We start from the raw sequence: 24139 nt of genomic DNA, 5'->3' as shown, positions 1-24139 counted from the left end.
CAATGAAAATGGTGAACTTGAAAAATATATGAAGAATTCATTCCATGGATTTAACAGCAGAATGGATACAACATAAGAAGGAATTAGTGCATTTTAAGGTAGATAATAGAAATTATCTTTATTAAAATATTTAAAAGAAAGTGAAAAAAGGCGACAAGATACTTGAGAGCTTTGGGGTAATATCAGTCTTCTATAAGTATAACTACAGTCCCTTTAGGAGAGGGGGAACACAATAAGGCAGAAGAAATATTTGAATAAATAGCGGTCTTTTTTTTTTTTCTTCAAAATTAAGTAAAGACAGCCATTACAAACATAAGCTCAATAAACCCATGCAAGCTAAATACAAGGAAAACCATACTGATAGGCAATGTAATCAGACTTCAGCAACCAAAGATAGGAAGGAAATCTTAAAAGCAGCCAGAATAGAAGATTCGTGACCTTCAGGAGAGTGATAAGAACAGCTAACTTTTTGTCAGATACAGCAGAGGCCAGATGATAATGGAGCATTTTCAACATGCAGAAACACCTTTCACCTTAGAACTCCACATCTTGAAAATACCATTGTTCAAACTTAAGGAGTAAATAACATTTTATAGACAAACTAAAGCTAAGACACTTTGTTGACAGCTAACTTGAAATAAAAAAAAATTATTTAAGGAGTTCCTGTTATGGCTCAGTAGTTAACGAATCCGACTAGGAACCACGAAGTTGCGGTTTGATCCCAATCCCTGGCCTCACTCATTGGGTTAACGATCCAGTATTGCTGTGAGCTGTGGTGTAGGTTGTACACATGGCTTGGATCTGTCATTGCTGTGACTGTGGCTATGCTGATGGTGACAGCTCCAATTAGACCCCTAGTCTGTGAACCTCCACATGCCATGGGTGCAGCCCTAGAAAAGACAGAAAGACCAAAAAAAAAAATTATTTCAGTTGAAAGATAGTGAAAATCAGATCTATAGAATGAAGAACAACAAAAGGCAAAGTAGAAAGACAAGACAAAGGGTTATTTTTTGTGTTTATCGATCTAATGTCCATATGTTTATTTTTATTTTTCTGTAAAACATAATTCTTCAAAGCTTATATATAGCAGTGAACTATGAGATTTATAGCACGAGCAGCATCTCATAATACTTAATAGAATCTTACAGAAATAAGAGATATAATTTGGGTGCCTCCTGTATGTCTGGTACTCTTTATACATTTAAACTCAGGTTTATAGCCTTCATTTTATAGACTAGGAAACAGAAGCTCAAGTAAATGAAGTCGCTTGCCTAACTTAGCCTTACAGCCTCTAAGTTGCAAAACAAGAATTTCAGCCCTTTCTCTCAAACGCTCCAAAATGCATGAACAAGGTTTTAACATTATTTGTATCAACAGAATACAGATCCATAATTTGATTATATCATTAGGAAACTTTAATAAATATTGTGTTTCCATTTGTTGGAACGTTACATAGATGTTAAATAGAGTGATTCCTAGACATAGTTACATGGTTTTTAAGTGGAAAAGTCAGGTTGAGTGTAATGAGAGTAGCGTATTTATATGTGTGTGTGTATGCATATTTTGATGCCTTTGTGCACAAACTCACACTCACCTATAGAGACTTAGCTCTTAACAGTTAAAGAACTCCTAAGAGGTTTTATATTTACAGAGAAGTCCTTTAGAATTTGAGGATCAGGATTGAAAGAGAGACCTGCCTTTTTACAGCACTCACCTTTGGTATTTTTAGCAGTTTTTACCATATACAAGGATCCCCTCGCCATTTAAAAAAGCCTAATTTTTAAATAAATAAATGTTTTTGTTTATTTCACTACACTAAGTTAATGGAATACTCACACATAAGCTTGTTAGGGGCAGAGGCCATTTTTAATTTTTTTCACCCAGCTTTTTGAGCATTTTATTAATATGGGCATTAATATTTATTGACTTTAAGTTAGAAGGATGCTGATTATGTTAGTAAAATTTCATTTAAAGACTGGTAGAAGAGACAAAGCCAAATATTAATAGGACTGTTTAGAATAATACATAATGGAGGTAATATCTGAATAGATACTGAATGGGTAGTTTTTGAGGGCAGAATTATGAAGTATATATATCACTTTAGGCAAGAATAATACATACACAGATGGGGAGGCCAAAAAGCATAGTTATGTGTTAGCAAAACAGAGCCATTTTTGGAAAATAATGAGCTGGGTAAGGTAGATTAATGCCCTATTGTGGAGTGATGGGAGTTCCATTGATAGGTTTTGAACAGTGGATATCTCAGACTTAACAGTGTTTCAGAAAGATTAATCTGGCAATGATTTCTTTCTTTGAAGCCTTTTTTTTTTTTTTTTTGGCTGCACCCATGGCACAAGTAAGTTCCCTGGGCCAGGGACCAAACCTGTGTCACAGCAGTGACCCAAGCCATAGCAGTGACAATGCCAGATCCTTAACCCATTGAGCCACCAGGGAACTCCTGAAGTACATTTTTTTTTTTGTCTTTTGTCCTTTTAGGCCCTCACCCATGGCATATGGAGGTTCTCAGGCTAGGGGTTTAATAGGAGCCATTGCTGCCAGCCTATGCCAGAGCCACAGCAATGCCAGATCCAAGCCGCGTCTGCAACCTACACCACAGCTCACAGCAATGCCGGATCGTTAACCCACTGAGTGAGGCCAGGGATTGAACCTGAAACCTCATGGTTCCTAGTTGGATTCGTTTCCGCTGTGTCATGGAGGGAACTCCCCAAAGTGCATTTTTAAGTCAATCCTCTTTGCCACTATAAAGACTCTCCTTTTTAATTTTCTCTTTTCTACTCTTCCAGCCACCCTTCCCATGTTTTGGCTCCATTTCCTTTTCCTCTCCTCTCTTTTTTTAGCAGTTCTGCCCCTGCCCGGGCATGACAGCAGCAGTCCAGAGAGCCCCTCCTGCTTTTCTCAGCAGCTCTGCTTGCTCAGAGAACAAGTGTTCTCTCACACTACTGTAGAATATATGGTTTTTCTTTTCTGCATGTCTTTTTTTTAAACCTCCATCTACATGGAGAGGCAACTGTGATGGAAAATTCTATGGATCTTCCAGGGAGAAATATCACTACAGGACTTTAAGCTAAAGACAGTTTCCATGTTTCTGCTCCACAAAGTAACAGGGCTGGATGTGGGGAAGTGCATACCTTACTTGGACAACAGTTTGATTTATATGCAAATACAAGATAACCTTTTTGCCTAGAATGTCGTTCTCATCTTCACCCTGCCACCTGAACCTGAATTCACCTGGCTCACCCCTGCTCATCCTTCATAGCTCAGATTACATTAGAAGCTTCCTCTAGGGAGCGTCCCCTAACATCCCACACCCAGGCTCTATCTGCATAATCGTGAAATGTGTACGTCAGTTATTACACTGAGATGCAATTGCCCATCTGTCTGTATTCTCCACTGAGCTATAAATTTCGTTCAGTTTTGTATCCTATCTGTCAAATTCATCTTTTAGGACCAGTACCCAGCCTGGTGGCTGGAATTTAGTTCAGTAGATGCTCAGCAAATATTTGTCGAATGAATAACATGATATAAAAATATAGGGAGGTATTTCCTTATTGTCTTCATGAAACTAAATTCCTCAGAACCTTTTTCAAGTCTAGCTTTTTTTGTTTCGTGTGATACTAAAACATTACTCCCCCCACATTACATCTGTACTGATTTCATAACCATGTTTCTAGAAGGCACTATTTTAATCAAATGAATCTTTTAGGGTTACTCTTTTGGTTTATTGCTGTCTGAACGTAAATTCGAGAGGGGTAAGGAGAATAATCTGAGGATACTAGTGCGAACATAGCAATAACTAACAGACTCGTTCACATGTTTGAAAGGACGACTTCACAGTAAGCCAGTCTTAGCTAGCTTACAGCTATTACATTTTTTTTACACTCTAATTATTCTAGCCTTTATTATACAGGAAGGTATTAAAGATTTACTGACTAAGATGAGGCTTAAGAGCGTTGCCCCAGTAGAAAAATTCTCCTCTCCAGAAGCCGTTAAGAAGCTCTCATTGTCATAAGCGCTCATTATAATTCTAAACTGCTCTTCTGTACTTCTGTAAAATTAACTAATCATACCCTACTTGGTTCCCAATTTTAGTTCTATGTTCCCTGCACACCACCCTAAAAGACGCTGTTTACTGTGGGTCTTCCCAATAATGTGGAAACCCAAGTTGTTGAATATGGCCATCTCTCATGGATGGGGGAGGCACAAACTTGGGCTTGTGAAAGCAAATGGGAGTGGTTTGCCCTTCTTTTGCAGGCTTCTTCAACTGAGAAATCGTTTTTGACAAGTTGCTTTGTCACATGCTTGACGTCTTTTTTCTTCTTCTTTTTCTTTTTAATCAGGGAGTGACTGGAAGATAATTTAATCTGAAATGCTGACACCTACATAGCTAGAGATTAATTGGATACTGTCTGAAAAATTATTCGAGCACCTCAGAGACACAGTCTCTATAAACAGAAGGCAGAATGAATAAAGTAGATGCAAATCATGCCCCTTCCTTGGCACTTAACCAGGCTGTGGGTAAACCATTGCCCTCATGTTGTGTCTACCCTCAAATTGGCTAAAAAGATAATTTGGCATCACAGCAAATGTGGATTTCATAAGACCAGAATATTATCTACTTCTAACCTAGTTACTAATTTAGCGACCTTTCTCTTGGATGCTTATTCTATACAGGAAGGAAAAAATAATAATTTCATTGCATGGGATTTGTCAAATAACAATTTTATTAACAAAAGTAATGTGTCATCTTTTGCTTGTAATGTGTCATCTTTCAGCTTTGAAAGATACCTTCAAGATCTCAAAAAAAAAAAAACCTTTATTTTAAAAATGTTTCTAGGATCTAATCCAACAGGTACAACACAGTTATAAGAATGAAAAAGAGACATAGGGACAAGGGACAGGAGTGGACATGGTCTAGGGGCTTAACATCCTGCCTTGACTGAGGCAGTGATGTGTATGAAACTCGCCATGTGAAGCTTAGACCCTCAGGTGGCTGTGCTCTGAGAAGGCAAGGTTAAGATTAAAAGGAATCTTACGACAAAGCCTTCTTTGAGATTAAGACCTCACCTAAGAGAAATAATATAAGTAAACTCCAATCCATACATTTTCATAAACCTAGGTATTCACCTGTCCAGTTTTCTAGGAAGGGGAAGATACTGCATGCCTCCATTATAGCAGTGTTGAAAGCAAGTTGGTTTTTGTTAAACATTTCCCCATTCATTATGACCTTCAACGAATAAGGTTCATCAGCAGACCCTTTGTATTTTCTTCATATTCTGAAATAGAGCATTGTTAATTTTTATCTATTGTTTTTATCTTTTGGATCAAGCTATGAAAATATTACTTTATGGATGAATTTCATGACCTTAGGATTCCTGGGAACCCAGCTATCCCATTTCTTCACTGGCAAAATGAAGGATTAGAGTACAAAGTTCAACTGTGCAGAGGAGTCAGGGTAGGCAAGGAAATGGCTGTTAAATAGGAAACCCAATCTCTTTGTTCTCAGACAATGTGCTGACTCCCACTTCTTCTTTTGGCCTTCCCTTTCCTTCTCTCTCTTTATTAGAGATGTAGGAATAAGAAAATATATCCCGGGAGTTCCCGTCGTGGCGCAGTGGTTAACAAATCCGACTAGGAACCAAGAGGTTGCAGGTTCGGTCCCTGCCCTTGCTCGGTGGGTTATTGATCCGGCGTTGCCATGAGCTGTGGTGTAGGTTGCAGACACGGCTCGGATCCCGCGTTGCTGTGGCTGTGGCATAGGCTGGTGGCTACAGCTCCGATTAGACCCTTAGCCTGGGAATCTCCATATGCCGCGGGAATGGCCCAAGAAATAGCAAAAAGACAAAAAAAAAAAAAAAAAAAAAAAAAGAAAATATATCCCTACTAAGGAAAGGTATAAATTTCAGCTCACTGATAAATTGCAAATGAGACCTGGCCCTGATGTTGGGAAGCATCAGGGAACGGCAGGGCTGAGGCACACTGGGAACCCATTCCATTCCTGATCCAGAACCCCTACACAACTCCCCCTGGTCACTGCCATGCACGAACAGGACGTGGTTGGTCCAATCTCCTGGTGATTTTAAGAGAAAGCAGGTATTAGGTTTTCATTTAAAAACTGCTGATTTTAAAAGATTGCTACCCAAAGTGTGTGTCTCACCTGTGAAGTTTCCTTACTAAGATGCTTGGCTACAGACTCTAGCCCTGCATTTGCAGCTGTGTAATGGACATTTTCACTGAGCATTCTATTTTCACCTAAAATTTGATTTCACTCATGCTAAACTGACTAGCTGCTGTTAAAGCTAAAATTGTGCTCCCCCACATAACATTTTATTTTAGTTAATGGCTCTCTTCTCCCCTAGTACTATGTGTATTTCAGGTTCCTCAATACTTTTGGGCAAAGTCTATGTTTTTTCTTCATAACCCTATCAAAATTATCTTTCTCTTTCTATCTCTACTGAGAACCTACTAGGGTTAGCATCATTAACCCTAGTAGAAATTTAGTTTAGTCTGTGGGTGCTAGACACTGTGTGATACGTTTGGGACATGAGGCTGAATAAGCCACATTCCCCGATTGCTATCCTTTAAAAAAACACACACACAAACACTCCTACACAGACATCAGGGATCTGTCTTAGTTTCTGTATTGATCACGCCTCACCTCCTAGAATAATAGTAAATCCCTCTTGCTCCCAAGCATGTTCATTCTGTCTGTCTGTCTGTCTGTCTGTCTATCTATCTATCTATCTATCTATCTATCTATCTATCTATCTATCTATCTATCTATGTATCTATCTATCTATCTTTTTAGGGCTATACCTGCAGCATATGGAAGTTCCCAGGCTAGGGGCTGAATTGGAGCTATAGCTCCCAGCCTATGCTACAGCCACAGCAACACCAAATCCAAGCCACATCTGTGACCTAGATGAAAGCTCACAACAATGCTGGATCCTTAACCCACTGAGCAAGGTCAGAGACCAAACCCATATCCTCATGGGTACTAGTTGGGTTCATTACCACTGAGCCATGATGGAAACCCCCAAGTGCATCCTAAAGTGCTTGGAGTTCAAGACTTTTCTGGGCTAGCTGTGGTCTGAACTGTTCTCCAGCCTTCATTTATCACAGTGCCTTCTGCAGACACAACAGCCTTTTATGTCAGCCCCTGACTTGCTGCTCCACAACCCCTATCTGCTCCCCATCCTGACACCCTCCAACTGCCCCCCACAAACAATGGAAAATATATAGTTATTTTTCTCTATAGGAACTTGATCATGACATGAATTAGAAAAGGGATTGGCAAACTTTTCCTGTAAAGGAATACAGAGTAAATATTTAGGTCTTTGCAGGTCTCCTGGTCTCTGTTGAAACTACTCACCTCTGTAATTATAGCCTGAAAACAGTCAAATAATATCTAAAGGAAAAAACATGCTCCAGTAAAACTTTATTTACAAAACAGATGGCCGGCAAGCTGTGGTTTACTGACTCCTGACTTAGAATGCCCTCTTCTTTGTTCCTGAATTTTCTGTTCTCTGACGCGTTCTCATCACACCACCAGAAAAGAATTCTCATCTTGATTTGTTGCGCTCACCTCTACCTTAACCACTGTAATGAAGTAGTTACCTACCCTCTTAGCAAGTGGCGCATTCCTGGGAACAGGGTCAAATGTCATTCTTTATATCTCCTGTATTCAATATTGAATAAATGAAAAGATAAAGACATGAAACTATATAATGTAATAAACCAACATTACTTCAAAAAATAGATCTAAAATTTAAAAACTATAAAGATGTTTGCTATGTGGCACTGAAATTTCTGGATTTGGACATCAGAATTACAAATTTCTAGATAGAACTTATTGAAAAAAGCAGTAAAAACCAAGGCAGGGAAGAACAAATAGTTGCTGTATTTACACTACTCTATCTTCTTTTAAAATATGAAAGCTAAAAAGGAAAACCATACATATATTGAATTCTGTAGCATCAGAAAACTCAATTTTAAAAAGCCTTTATTTACAGCATTAAAGTATGATAGAAAGACAAAGCTATTTTCTGATTTTTGTGCATGATAGTTTGGGTGAAAAACATTCAAAATCCCAATTAAAATCTTATTATCCTTTCAAGTTAACTATAATATTATCATTATTTTCAGGTAATAGAATCTGTGATAAGCCTGAAAATCTCAGGGAAAACAAATTTTTAAAAAGAATTTATTGTAGAGAGCTTAGTATAATTTTTTTCATACACACTTAGATCTTGGAAGAAGAGCCCTTATGTATATCAATAAAGATGATAACATATATGGGAAGAAATTTAATCATAAATATGTAAGAACAACATGAAAAACTTCAAAGCTCCACTATTAGCATAAAAGAATGAATACACGGAAACACATTACATGATTTTAGATGGGAAGATTTGGTATCTTGAAAATATCAAGTTACCATAAATTAATCTATAACTGCATTGCATTCACTATCAAAATAACAAGGTGCTGTTATAGGAAAGCTTACAAAGATACTAGAAAATTAAGCCAAAGATAATATCCAATTTATCAATCATATCAAATCTATAAATCTTAATCTAGAAAGAAAAAATATTGTTCCTTTCCCAAAAAGTCTGTACTACTAAATATACAAAGTCAAATGACAAAATGCTTGTATAATAGTTGTATAAACAATAATAAGATAAACAACGAGATAGACAAAAGAGAACTATCCTTAAAATACAAAGAGTTAAATACAAACCACAGAGTAGAAAATTAAGCATAGAGCAACTGGCAGTTTGAGAAAGTAGACAGTAACCATATGGATAAAAAGCTTAACCTCATTACACAGTAAAGAAATGCACATTAAAATGAGATACTTTTAAAACTACCAGATTGCAGATTGGCAAAGATTAAAAGTTTGTTAACTCTCAATATAGTAAGGGTAAATGGGCCCTCTTCTGGCCTCTTGATTGAAAGTGTAAATTGGTGTAGACCTGTTGATAGGCAGCTTGGCTGGCTTTCCAAATGTGAAATGCACATCTTCTTTGACTCTTCCACCCTTAGGAAGACTGTGTAATTTTGAAAGGTGTTATTGAAATTATAGTGGTTATACCTAAATGTTCATTAACAGGAGACCCACTGAATTACGGTAAATCACTATTTGGGACTACTATGCAGTTGTTCAAAAGGATTAGATAGTTTTGCAGATGTTGCTGTAGGACAGTCTTCAAAAGAAAGCAAGATGTAGACTGTTCTATGCATGTTACCATTTCTTTTACATAAGTTGTTTTATACTTGATAGGCATAAAAATTTCAGAAGAGTTAGTAAGAAATTAGTGTCTTCAGCACCATAGCTACAGTAGGTTAGGAGATGATATGCAAATTGATATGAGATGTATCAAAATTTGTATGTTTTCAATTTCATCATATTCTATTTTTGTAATAATGGTCTTGTTGCAAATAAATATTATCAAGCTTTGCTTAGATACTTTAAAGAAGGGCAGGATACAATTTTGAGTAAGGAAAATACTCGTACTAGCTCTTCATACTGCCTATCATTTATATCACTGTAATGAATGTAATCTAAACCTTTATATAATTTTAGGACCTCATGCCTCATAGCGGGATGTGGCAGCAATCACAGTTGAATTTGTTAAAATTTGTTTCTGTTCTATTTCTGATTTCCTGGAAGGTGTTTTTGCCCAAAAGCATTTGTCTTCAGTGTGATTTCTCACACTTGCCTCTTCCCACCTCCCTCCTCCCCCAGAAAAGTGATTTAGCAGAAATGTGGGCCGAATAACCTGATGGGGTGTTAGCTCCTCTGGCCCAGGCTGTGAACTGGAGGGTAAAGCTCCCACCTTGGTCAAGGGGGCCTGCCTGGTCCAGGGCTGCCTACAAGGTGAGTGAAGTCAACAGCAGCCAGACCATTCTCTAGGCCAGTTTTATCAGGCTCAGGGGGATAAAGGCCTCTCTATACTGACTCATTGGTCTTACTGTTCATTTGTCTAGGAGTCATCTAAGAAGACAGATGGTATTTGTTGAGTCTCCTCAAAATTCCGATATTATATTATTTAGAAGCTTTAATTATCCTGACACCTCACCATTGCAAGTATGTAAGTCAAGAAATTGAGGTTCAGAAAAATGAAGCAACTTGTACAGTTGGAGACAGTAGGTGACCTGAAACTAGATCACAGATTAAGTACTATTTCAGTAATTAAAAGATTTTATAAGGAATCACTCATATTAAAAACAAGAGACCCTTAGTAACTGTGTTTAATGTAATTAAATATTAGAAATCTGCAACTGATGGAGTTATGCCTTGCTTATGTATTAGTGCCTTTTATGTATGTAGATTCATGCAAGATGACCAATTCAATTTTTCAGTGAGACCTCTAGATCCACCTGGGAGAACCCCAGCTCCTATCTGGAGAACTATGTTTTTGTTGCTAAGCTAGACACAATAGGCCAGGCTTTACTTGGCAGGTTGTCACCTTAAATTGCAACCCTATCAGATGATTTTTATGAAAAATCTTTTCCATCCTGTACTGAAAATATCTCAGCTAAATTAATCTCTGTGGGAAGTTGTGCTTATCACATTTTCATAAGATGAAAGTTTATTTATAGTTAAAGTTTTTCGAAAACTTTTTTTGAAAAAAATAGCTTTAAAAATTATTTGGATAGACTCCCAAACACACAGTAGGGATTTCAGAAGCAGTAAGGCTAATAAAAGTAACCTAGACCTAGAGATTATCATGGGTTTATTTGAAAAACAGAAAGAGACTCACAGACATATAAAATGAATTTATGGTTACCAAAGAAGAAAGAGGGAAGAAGGGATAAATTGGGAGGATGGGATTAATATACACACACTACTATATATAAAATAGGTAAACAACAGGGACCTACTATATAGCACAAGGAACCATACTCAATGTTTTGTAATAACCTACAAGGGGAAAGAATCTGTAAAAGAATATATGTGTGTATATGTATAACTAAATGACTGTGCTATACACCTGAAACTAACAGGACATTGTAAATCAACTATACTTCAATTAAAAAACAAAGGAAACTCCAAAAAGAGTTTTGTATTTAGTTAATAGGTTCCTACTGAGTGGAAAATTAAAGTCCCCAACTTGCAATGTGATTTAAGGTTGTAACTATGTGTAAGGAGGAATAGGAATGTAAACCCAGCATTATTTATGCTCAAAGTTGACTAGTCCAGGTACTGCTGTTGAATAGTGTCCAGCAGGGTTCTTAAATGCAAAGTGTGTCCTAAGGATAAGAAACAGTAGTTCAGCCTGGCTGAATCCATGCTATATTCACTTCAATAGACTCTTAAACTGATACTGAACATATATGTGGATATTTACACATATGATGCCTAAGTAAGTTACCAAAAATATTTGTATACTCCATCTCCTTCTCCCTAGGGAAAAACGTTTCTTCCAAGTAAATACAACCAATTTATTTGTCTTGGTTCCCCTGGATCTTCTTTTTTAATCATCTTTGTATTAAAGCATTCTTTGCCATTTTTCATTATTCTCTTTTCCATATCTGTCTGGACTGGGACAGTCATTTCTTCATATCACAGCTTTTATGCTATTGAAATACAAAATTCTTAGTGGCTCTGCTTGCAGTTTTGCAAAATTCAAATAGCAGGCACAAGGCTCATCAGTATTTATGTTGCTTCCTGTGTTGTGACTGAGTTTATCTACCAACTGTGATACTCACAAGAAGGAAGGTCCCATCAATGTCCTTAGAATTAAACTCATTGGAATCCACATAGGTATTTGAGTTTTCTGTCCATTAAACTGTTAGGCAAAAGCCAGGACTAGGAGAGAAGCTCGAGAATCAGGCAAGCAGTGGATTTCTAGCCCTTCCTCTCTGTCCTCTAATTAACCTTCCTTTTAGGTGCACCCCCTCCTTACCATTCCCTCCAGTGTGCTAATTCAGCTCTTTTCTATGAACCACTTTCTCATTCCACCTCGGAGGTACTTCTGTTTACCTGTCCTGACCTGTTCCATGGTGGAACTCCTGTACTATGGAGTCCAGTGGCACTGGGGATCCATTGCCTAACTACAGGCAGGTCACGCTAGGGAGTCAGCCTATCTCCCTTTGAACCCAGTTCTTCCCTCCAGATGTGAGCCCTCAGACCCATCACACTCAGCTTCAGACCCCTTATATTATAAAACACGGATGAGAGGAGTTCCTGCTGTGGCACACGGGCTCTGCAACTTCTCTGCAACGCCAGGATGCAGGTTCGATCCCCAGCCCAGCACAGTGGGTTAAAGGATCCTGTGTTGCCATAGCTGTGGTGCAGGTTGCAACTGCAGTTCAGATCTGATCTCTGATCTGTGGCCTAGGAACTCCATATGCCACAGGGTGGCCAAAAAAAGAAAATAATAATAATAAATTAAACATAATGGGGATGATAGTAATTATTGCTGTTATAGAATGTTGAAGAATCAATGAACAAATCCATGTAAAGTTCCCAGCACATAGTAAGCACTCCATAAATAGTAGCTATTATCATTAATTATTGCTGTTTGCTGCTACTGTTGTTTTTGTTCATTCCTGCATACCCTGTTTTGGATTTCCCTTCCTCTACCCAAAGGCAGGCATACTTCTTTCAACATTCATTTCTTACCCATTTCTCCCTACTTTTGGCAACCTATAAAGTAACTAGGAGTACAAGGTCAAAAGGATAAAAAGTTTATCTGCTGTTATTGGGAAAGGACCAGAGAAAGGACCAGGGGTTCAGCAGTATTTCCTGTTACTACCAGTGCCTAAATCTGTGCTGTGGTGGAACCTAAGGACATTCATCATCTTTCATGCAGTCTTTAAATAATGCCTCCACCATGCCTAATTTTATGATGTCTTTCTATATTTCACTTTTTCTTAGGTATATAGATGCATAAGTCATTGAAGGGCCAAACCAGATGAAAGTAGCATAATGGTGTCATCTCAGAGTAGGCTCCCAGGAACTGGGCTTCCACCAAGACACTTTTCCTTCCATCCTGATGTCAGAATCCCTAGGATTGCAGGGACTGAACCAATTACCTACATTCAAATTACAGCCCTATTCTTGCTAGTTTTGTGTGTTTATTCTATCTTTCTAAGCCTCAGTTTCTTTATTTGTTAAATGTGTATAATATCTACCTTGTAGGTTATTTTAGAGATTAAATAAATTCTGCGTGACAGATATTATGTCATACATATACATGTTTGTGCGTATGTATATATAAAACAAATAGGAGTATAATAAATACATTTTCACAATGACAGCTCATCTCTTTTTCCTCCAGATTCTACAACAGATTAATTTTAAGCAACTCTTTATATTGATGAATATATATGATTATCCAACACAGATGATGCATCTTTAACATAACTGCACACAACTTTTATGTGTGTATCGTGATTATACACTCCGCAGGTTTGTTTACATTTTATTTCATTTTATTAACCTTCTGCAGTCAGGGTCTTATTTTGATAAATCCCTCATGAAAACAAGCTGCTGCTGAATCCATTTTCTCTGCCTGACCGTTGCTTTTGAAAATTCCACTTTCCCCGGCCAGTCCCGTTATTTGTATGTGTATATACGTTCGCTAAACTAAACCTCTTAGGCTTTTGTGAGGAATATTTTGGGTTGAGTGTATGCTAAAATAAGTAGGCAGACCCAGAAAGTACAGTTGCATTGAAGTTCCCAAATATGGCCTATTGAAAATAGTAACCAGGATCTTGTTTTTGGAGAGTAAATTTAGAGAGAGATGTTATTCCGAGGAATGTGAAGCAATGATACGTTTTTGGAAGAGTCAGTGTTGATGATGAGGGTCCGTTATGGTCATTGTTTTTATGCTTTGGGATAGGGGCTCAAGGCCCTGCTTTTGCAGTTACTCTTCATTTTATCCAGTGTTCTTCAGGGATTGTGAAAAGATTGATTAATATACTCTTCACTTTAAAATCAGCCTTTGGGAAAAAATACATCAATAAATACACTCTTAAGCAATTTCCCATTGGGTACTAATAATGCAGGTAGTGAATGAGCAGGGCAGTGCCAGAGACTGAGTGTCACCAAGCCCCACAACACACTGAGGATGTTGGTTGAATGTCTCTTTGTGCATCTTTCATTGTCTTAGTCCTTTGCTCACAAACTATTTCTCCAACATGTTACTTGGATAAGGTAGAAATAGATCACAGAGTTCTTCTGGGGTCTGCCTTTCCTTATCTGGAAGTTACTGTCTTTAAAGAATAATGTCAGGTTGAGGGACTCACAGGTGCTCATGGTTTGTGCTTGCTTTCTTTTTTTGGAGGTTCTAGGAGAGGTAACATGGCCAGGGCAGGTAACACTGATGGACCCAGCAGTGAAGGAGGCCACTGCCAATGCTTTGAGAAGATCAGGAAGAGAAATTAGGTCTGAATGACAGGTAAATCATTTTAAATAACTGGAATAATAGAGCAAAGCCAGAATGGATGTGGCCATGGTCCTGGAGCTGACCCTGCCACTCACTAGATCTCCAGTGGAGAAGCTTAAGAGTGTTTTAGGTCATGAAGCAGACCTGTCTGGGCAGCATGGAAACAACTAGAGTGCAGCTATTTACTAACTGATATAAATATGATTTCATAATAACTTACTAACTGCTATGAATGTTAGTCATGGGGCCAAAAATGGAGCAAGATTGAGGTCCCTGTGATGGGAACTGCTAGTCAAATATGGACATTGAGCATATTTGCTTTTTTCAACCTTTTGTTACTCATATATATGTCCACATCAGGATTTTCCTGGTGAAACTAAAAATCTCCCAAGCATTGAATTTCACTATAAACAATAAAATGAAGGTTATGAAGATGCCAGAGTTTTAGAAATTTTGAAGTGCCTAGCACTTTAAATTTGATTATTGGTCACATGCATTCTTGGCTTTTGTAGTCACTGTATTTATTATTTAAGATAACCTAATAATTACAAAAATGGATTGTAATAAATAGTTTATTCCATGAAAAATATATTTTATTTGCATAAAATTAAATTTTCATCAAATGAATCCCACAACTCTTCTTTGTGTGTAATGTTTTCTAAAGAGCAGATGGACCCATAGAAGACCAAAATTAGCCTTATTAATAAGAAAACTAGGGAGAACATAAACCATAAAGTGTAGACTTTCACATAATTTATAAGAAAACTATCTCTCTGATTATTAAATGATTCATCAACGCTATAATAGACAATGCCTTAATATCATGAGCTGAAATGTAAGTGTCTGGCAAAACCTGATGTATTTTGTATGTAAACTAATTTCTAAGAGTTGCATGTGAAATGTCGCTTTTCCCTCTTTTCCTGCTGGAGAGTAGATACCTAATACAACTAATAGACCAGTTCCAACTTCTAGGCACTTCCAAGCCGCTGTACAATTACACCTTGGACGTACTTTGATCGCTGTCTCCTCTATAGCATTCTATTAGCACAGTCTGTTATATGGCGATCCACCTTCCTGAGTAAAGGTAAAGATACTTGCATTCAAGAACTTTTATCTTTATAACCTCTTCAGTGCCAACCTATATGGAAGATTCGTAAGGACTGTTTGGACTGAATTTCATTCATGGCTAGGTTCTTTTAGTTTTGTAAGATGGAAGGCCACATTGGCTAGAAATAAAGTGGGAACCTCTCCAGCGTGGTCTGTTATCTACCTCTGATGGTCCATGATTTAAAAAGGACTTGGGGGGTTCCCATGATGGCTCAGTGGTTAACGAATCCAACTAGGAACCATGAGGTTGCAGGTTCGATCCCTGGCCTTGCTCAGTGGGTTAAGGATCTGGCGTTGCCGTGAGCTGTGGTGTAGGTTGCAGATGGGGCTCGGATCCCGCGTTGCTGTGGCTGTGGTGAGGCGGTGGCTACAGCTCCAATTTGACCCCTAGCCTGGGAACCTCCATATGCTGTAGGAGCAGCCCAAGAAATGGCAAAAAGACAAAAAAAAAAAAAAAAAAAAAAAAAAAAAAAAAAGGATTTGGCTTCTGGATTGAGGAGATCACATGCTAATGCTGGTATCATATGTTTTTAAGGAGTTAACAAATAAAGGACTTCTGTAGTTCAGACTGAGAGATTCTTTCCAGCAGGAAGATCAGGATTGGCCTTTCATGGGCGATAGTATTCTGACTGGATACTTGCTCTATGGTGGTAGGCAAGCAAACACTGTTGAGCTGTATAAGACTACAACAAGGAGCTTTCCACACCTTGGAGAGTAGGAATTCAGCTTGGAAAAGTAACGTAGATCTCAATGTGCAAGTCTGGGTGAGAGATTATGTTTTCAGAAGAAATGGAACAAAGTCTCCCATCCCATGTGCTATTTTTTTTTAACTCTGCCGCTGCCACCACCACCACCACCACCACCTTCAAGGGTAGAGTTTGTTTCTCTGTCCCTTGAGCCTGAGGATATCTTTGTCACTGCTTTGACCAGTGCTTTATCCAGAGGTAACTTCAGATACCAAGTCATTATCATTACATGCACTGCTGCCTTGTTCTCTTGAAATGCACATGCTAGGAATCCAACTACTATGAGCCCTGAAGAAACCTAAGAAGAAACCCACATTGAGAGGAGTTAAACCCGCCCCCCTACCCCCTGCCCTCAGCTCCTACTGAGCTCACAGCTGGCAAAGAGCAGCCAATATGCAGATTCTATGGGGGAGTCACCTTGACAGTGCAGCTGCTCCAGGTGGAGACAAGCTGACCTCCCTGAGCCCTGCTCATACTGCAGGTCTGTGAACAAAAGAATGGATTGTTACTGTTTAATAACTCCTATTATAATGGAATGGAAAGGTAACTAAATAGTTTTAAGTTTTATTAATAATTATATTAATTACCAGTATACTTTAATACTCATCTATATTCTATATATAATTTATTTTATATTTGTTTATTATAAATGATTATTAACACATAGTTAATAATTATAGCATAGTTAATCCTATATTATAATTGATAATAGTACTAAATCAGAGTTTGCTAATAACTAAAGATTTCACTCTTTACCAGTTTTGTATTTTAGGAAAGTTCTTGACCTATTAAAAATTCTTGGCCTTGGTTTCTTCAGCTTTAAAATTGAAGCTCATATTAGTATTTGACTCTTAGTGTTGTGAGAAATGAGTGGAATTAACATACAGAAAAGTGCCCAAGAGATAGTAAGTACTCAGTAACTGTTTTGTTGTGATGATGATGATGATGATCCCAATAATGCTGATGAAGGGATGCAAAGAGGCACCTTTACCTGGACTACCTGCTGACTCTCTTATATTTTCAACGTTATTTTTAAGGGGCTGTTGATGTGAATAGACTAAAAGGCTGGAATTCAGGGAATTGGCCTCATTTATTTTTCTATGTCAAGAACAGCTGTGCTTTTTGAACTGTTCAGAGAAAGCAGTCTATGAAAAGGATAAGTTCTCTTTTGGACTTCTGGGGTTTAGGATGTGAGGGGGATATCCCTATAATTTATATAAAAGTCCCTGAAAATATGAGCGTTGTGCTTTTGAGAAAAGCAGAGATTTGAGTGGCAATTGAAGACACAGTTGAGAAAATCTCTATGGTATATGACTGATAAAAATACAAGGCAGAAGGCAGTAATTATTTCCAGCACAAGCTACAGAGCCCGAGGCTGGAAATATTAATTCTGATGGAAAGACAGAGGAAGAGTTCCCAGAAAAGATGATACTAGACAGGCTTCTCCTTTAAATCTTGGAGGATCATTGGAAATGACTATCAATTTTATTCAAATTTAGTTGCCAAAGGAAAGAATTAGATCAGCTCTCCTCAAGTTAGTATTTGGTGAAAAATGGGAGGTGAAGCTACATATTTTCGGTTTTAGAACAGTTGATAGTTGACTATGGAAGGGCAGTTATGAAGCTGGACAGTTCTGTGCAATAAAATGGCATCTCAGTGTTTTCTGGAACTTGAGTGAATGATCACAAATGTCACAGGTTCTCCTTAAAATGTAAATAACATGTTTAAGCACCAGATATGAACACCAATGAATTCCTTATGGGTTTTGTTGGTGGTTGGTTTATTTATTTTCTTAACTTCAGCACCAACTCTGTTTTTGGCCATGTTTTAATTATTTTTGCTTTTGTGGGCTGCAATTTAATGCTTGTAATATTCTTTAATCCTTCTAAGATTTAGGGTAAAAGTAGTCTCTCTATTCTTTTTCTCAGCTCACTGAGGTCTGGCTTCTGCCCTTTTGATTTTACTTCAAATATAATCACCAATAACCTCCTATTTATAATTCCAATTGGCACGTTCTTGTGAAAAGGAATAGAAACTTACAAATAGGATCAGAATGTTTCCCGGATTGGTGCTTATTTTTAGAGCATGAAAGAGTGTTATGGGTCCCTTATGAATAAAGGCAATAAGAATTACATGAAACATCTTCTGCAATCATCAGTCTCCTATGCACACCATCATTCAGAAAACATTTACTGAATACTTTAGTACATGCCAAAACAGTTTTTGTACAGTGAGGTATAACACTGGACAAAGTAGATGAGGTCCTTATTGTCTTGGAATTAACATTCGGGGATTCTTAAATTTGATGTTTATTCAAGACACCTGGGCTGCTTGTTTATAGTTCAGATTTCTAAGCCTCACTCCAGATCTCCAGAATCATAACTTCATGTTGAAGCCAATAAGCATAACAGGCAATTCTAACATTAGACGTCCAGAAACAGTGCCATGCTCACTAAGCCTTTGAGTGTGCACTTGCTTTTTCTTAGTATAACCAGCTCAGACCCATGCATTAGCCTTTTTAATATGCCTCTCCAAAGTTCTTCTACCCTGTGAACTTCATTCTCTGCCCCATAGCTAACTCTTCTCTCCTCTAAATTGTTAGTACCTATGGACTTCCAAACCCACCAGGCAAATTCATCCTGTATGAATTTGAGCTGGCTCTTGTGTATCTTAAGATATTCTTTCTTCTGTTTATGTTCTCTCTGCATCTGCAGTGTAAATTCCATAAATACACAGACATGTGTATGATGCCTCTATAATCAGCCCTAAAGCTCAGCAAAATGTTTTTGACACAGCGTGTGTTCAGCATGTAATTATTGATTAGTTTAACACTGAGTCAAGTATCAACTAAGTTCTATTATAATTCTAGCGCTGTCTGTGACTAGTTATGTTGTGATATAGGATATGTCACTCAGTCTCCTTCAGCTTTGGTTCTTTCATCTCTCGAGCTCTGTACTCCTGATGCCCATTCAGTGCTATCTTGTGAGATGATGGTTTGGAAATTGTGAAGAAAAAAGTCAGATTTGCATGAATTGTCAGCAGTGGAGAAGACTAGAAGAAGCAGGACTTTATTTCAAAAGAAAGAGTCCTAAATAAATATGCTGGATAAACAGTTAAAGGAATAGACTTCCACCTCACAGTGTGTAAAATTTTTCTAGTGCAGTGAACACTTAGAACACTGTCTGAACCAGGTATTATAGTGATAAGGAATTTGTCACTTGAGCTCCAGCACAAACAAGTTCTTCAGAATTGAGTTACTATTTTACTTTCTTGCTTTAACTAAGCCATCCATTGAAAACGTATAGGGGAGGGATAAGTATATTTGATTAACATTATTTCTTTAAAAATGTGCTTTCTCTTTCTGGATATGTTATAAGAAGATTTTTTTTTCACTCAGGAGTAATTTCATATCTTATTTTGGTCTTGAAATTATTTTATGGAATTCCACTAAGGGGAATACCCAGTTATAAGCTATTTTCATGTATATAAAGAAGAAATTAACCTAGAAATTTCTTCCAGCATCCATGCTTTTGACTCTGGGAAAATCTGTATATAAAATACTTGCAGATATTTCCCTCAAGATGCAGCTGTAGTTGGTTTCCATGTGATCACTCCAGCCATAAACTCACAAAATTCTGCGATCGTGTGAAACCATTATTAACAGACAATGTTGATACCTTAGGTTGCCAATAGAAAGATATTTTTTAAGGAATGGCATGCTGTTCTGAACTTTATTTATGCTATTATAATGTCTACAAGAATATTATTAAGTAGGAAGTTCCCTTCATGGCAGAGCAGAAACAAATCCAACTACAAACCATAAGGATGAGGGTTCGATCCCTGGCCTTGCTCAGTGGGTTAAGGATCCGGCGTTGCTGCGAGCTGTGGTGTAGGTTGCGTACATGGCTGGGATCCCACCATTGCTGTGCCTGTGGCATAGGCCAGTAGCTGTAGCTCCTGTAGTTCCTATTCAACCCCTAGCCTGGGGACTTCCATATGCCTCAGGTGCAGCCCTAAAAAAGGCCAAAAAAAAAAAAAGAATAACATTAAGTATTTTTCATATGTTTTCAAAGAAGTTCAGTGTATGAAAATATGTATGTGCACCTTTCTAAACATGCATTTTGCTTTGAAATTGTGTAGTTGATGAGTTTTACTTGCTTAGTCAACACTTGAAAAGTTTTAAGAAGTAAAAACTGTTTATCCTGTGTAAGAATTTTAAGATACCATAGAAAAAGCTGTAGTTTTAATAAGGTTGATTTGTCAAAATACACCCTACTTCCAGATTATTCATTTCAGCCTAACACGGTAACTCTATTTTTCCTACCAAATATTGATTTAGAAAAGAGCAGGTGCAGTAATCCAGGCCTATGAGACATGAGCAGAATCAGCTGAGGAATTCTGCCAAGTTTTCTTGTTCATTAGAAAAAAAAAATAGGAAGACATTCCCTCTTCTTTCTCTGAATGTTAAGACATTAAGATGCTGCACCCATCCTGTGACCACCACTGAGAAGCCAATGGTACAGGCAAGAGATGGGGAGAACCTGCATCTTTAGTGGCATCTTTGGATTGGGCTGTGCCTGGAGCCCACCATAGAACCTTAGACTTCTTGTAATGTAAGATCATAAATTTTAGCTAGTCTGAGTCTGTTTTTTTTTTTTTTTCTTACCTGTAATTGAAAAACCTCCTAAATGAAAAAGAATAGATAATGAAACCTTACGGGTGAAATAGAACAGCCCAGAAGAACAAAATGGAACTACAGCAACAAAGACAGAATATTAAAGAGAGAAGCAAATCTCTATGAGAAGTAGAGTGAAATGTCCAAAGGCTAATCAAAAAAAGTAGCAGGTGCAATTAAATGAACTGTATTCAGTGTTGAGCATCACACATTCAGTGTTTATAGCTTATGTGCTCTCATGCAAGATGTTGGTGAGAAGTGTTAATCAAATTAATTTTTATTTTAACTTTATTAACAACTATGAGGACAGGCTAGAACTATGGATATTACTTTCCAGAATATTCCAGATAATATGTTTAAAAAATTAATTAGGGAAGTTCCCATCATGGTGCAGTGGTTAACGAATCCGACTAGGAACCATGAGGTTGCGGGTTCAATCCCTGCCCTTGCTCAGTGGGTTAACAATCCAGCATTGCCGTGAGCTGTGGTAGGTCTCAGACGGGGCTCGGATCCCGCAATGCTGTGGCTCTGGCGTAGGCTGGGGGCTACAGCTCCAATTAGACCCCTAGCCTGGGAACCTCCATATGCCGCGGGAGTGACCCAAGAAATGGCAAAAAGACAAAATAAATAAATAAATAAATAATTGCACATAGAATAAACCATCTATAGCTATAAGGTTATTGGTTACTGTTTCTATTTTTCTCGTAATTGTTACCTTGTAGATGTTTTTAAGATCAAATCATTATAAACATGATTTATAACTTGCCCTTGTAATTTTGTTACTCTGTAACTGAAAGTAATTCATTTTTTTCTGGTGAGATTAAGTGTTTTAAAGGATTCAGAAGTCAAAGTGTCAAATATGATTTCTATGGTTATTTTTCTCCTTAAAAAATAAATTTCTAAAAAATTAGATATGTCTATTCCATTTTTGTCTGTACTTTGTTAAGTGATTTCAACTATGGGGGATTTAAAAAATAAGTCAGTCTCAATTAGTTTAAGCATTGCACCAGATTACATTGGGAGAAGAGTTTGGAGAATTTTTTGCCTGGCAGATAACAAATTAAATATTTTGATTAAATTTAATTCCATGAAGTCCAGACTGATACTTTCACATTTACTTCTTGATTGGAATGAAACATGTTTCATGGGAAATTAAGAGGGAGAGAACAAAAGTTAAAATGCTGCCACTGGCAAAGCCATAGCTCAGGAAAGCAAAATAAGCTTTTTGTAAGGTAATCAAAATTGTAATGAATGATCACTTTGAACTTTTATTGTACGTACATTTTCAATTCACTTATTTAAAGAGATGACTATCACATGAATATTAATTGGTTGTGATATTTGTACCTGGATTGGAAGGTTAGGACTCAGAGAAGAAAGACAGCACAAGGGACTTGTTTTGGATGAGGATTTGAACTAGGACATCAGCATGGGAATTCCATGGAAAGCACCAATGTGAGAGGTGAAGGATTGACTTCACAGGTGAGCAGGAGAAAGGAGGATAAATTAAGCAAGAAATAGGAATCCAGAAGAAGGGCAGTCCCATCTGGATGGGGTGTGGTTTTGGTGGAAACTCCAGTTCACTCTCAGAAAGTCATGATATCAAAATTGGATGGCCAAGTCTGGGTTTTTGAGGGATGAGTAGAATCAGGGGTCCAGTTGGGTGAATGGAGATGTGGGAGCTGTCTGAGCTCTGGTGGCAGCTGAAGGATTTCCATTCAGCTCAACAAATTTTGCCTGAATTAATGCCTAGTCTATTTCAGAGGTCTCATGGGAGTGGCTAAAGGTGAAGGCACAGGAAGTAGGAGGCCTGAGCCTCAGGACTGTTCCTTTGATGTCCCCCCACCTACACCCCAGTCTCTTGTTGACTCCACTGCTGCTGGACAAGAACTTCAGGGCATTGTTTTCTGTTTGTTTGTTTCTATTTTTTAGAGTATAGTTGATTTACAGTGTTGTTTTTAGTAACATTTGGCCTCTTTATTCTCTTTAGAAGCTTATAGTTGCTTTCTTTCCCCTCCTTCTTTTCTTCTTCCCTTTCTTCCCTTCTTTCCTTTCTCCCTCCTTTCCTCCTTCCTTCCTTCCTTCTTTCTCTCTCTCTTTTCTCCTTTTCTGGTGCCATGTTTCCTTGAAGGAGTAACCCTCCCTCTAAGAGACCTAGCTTAATGTGGAGGTATCCATTCCACACCTTGTGTGAGTCCAAGTCTTAACCTCTTCCTCAAGAAAAACTGTGAGAATCAAGACTCTTAGTTGAGCATTGATGCTCTGAGTATCTATGGTTCTACAGAAGCCCAGTAACCCAGTTGTCAGCATCATCTTCCAGCCTGGGTTCTGGTGATTTCTTAAATGTCTCTGTGAGGTAAGCCATGCAGGAGAGCAATGGCATGTTCTCATCCACTTTCCAGCACTGATAGGTATTTTATATGAAAGGGGGTTTTACAGTTTTAGTTCATGTTTCTGATTTCAGAAATCTAGATTTGGGAAGGTAGTCCAATAAATATCAATTGTCCAATCAGAAATCTTTATTTTGGAAGTTAGTCCAATACCAACTGATTTTTCCAATGACATGCTTTAAATGTTTTTATAGGTATTATAAAAATAAAATGGGAAATAACAAAAGTGCTTATCATTATCCTTTCAGCATCTTAACTCAATCCATTTTTTAGATCTTGATTTATTAGCTTAAATCTGTTGTAATTTTACTTTTGCTTTTCAAATCACATATCGATGCTGTTCTTTCCTATTTTATACAAACTTTATTAACTAACAGTTGGAATTAGAACATTTTCTATAAATTAGATATACAAAATTCTAAATTTTTCAATTTTCTTTTTATAACTCATTCTCCTATTATTTAAGATATTAACTAATCCAGTAAATTAGCCATTTTGTAAATATTCATGGCAGTGGGAAGATGCTGTTATGGGTATTGGAAATTTCAATTTTTTTTTTTTTTTAGGGTCGCACTCATGACATATGAAAGTTCCCAGGCCAGGGGTCAAATTGGAGCTTAAGCTGCTGGCCTACACCAAAGCTCAGAGCAACATCAGATCCTTAACCCACTGAGCAAGGCCAGGGACCAAACCTGCCTCCTCATGGATGCTAGTCAGGTTCATAACCCCGCTGAGCCACAATGGGAACTCCCTGGAAATTCAGTTGTTAATAGACTTCCTGATATCACAGCACTTAACATTCTT

General features: G+C 37.7%; 1 protein-coding gene across 17 annotated transcripts in view; it reads left to right on the top strand.

Annotated features, from left to right (window-relative positions):
* Positions 1-24139, top strand: part of CHRM3 (cholinergic receptor muscarinic 3) — a 545038-nt gene that overhangs the window by 82985 nt on the left and 437914 nt on the right. For 12 of the 17 annotated variants that reach the window (XR_002338271.1, XM_021071809.1, XM_021071804.1 and 9 more), the window contains exon 1: positions 10959-14429. The exons of 2 other annotated variants lie outside the window; for them this stretch is intronic. The gene's annotated coding sequence lies outside the window, so the exon portion shown is untranslated. Of the gene's footprint in view, positions 1-10958; positions 14430-24139 lie in introns of those variants that run through there. 3 more of the 17 variants (XM_021071793.1, XM_021071794.1, XM_021071790.1) reach the window with 3 other exon arrangements.

This window comes from Sus scrofa, chromosome 14 (assembly GCF_000003025.6).
Source record: "Sus scrofa isolate TJ Tabasco breed Duroc chromosome 14, Sscrofa11.1, whole genome shotgun sequence".
Taxonomy (NCBI): Eukaryota; Metazoa; Chordata; class Mammalia; order Artiodactyla; family Suidae; genus Sus; species Sus scrofa.
The sequence above is the reverse complement of the archived record's forward strand: the minus strand, read 5'-3'. Positions and strand labels throughout refer to the sequence as shown.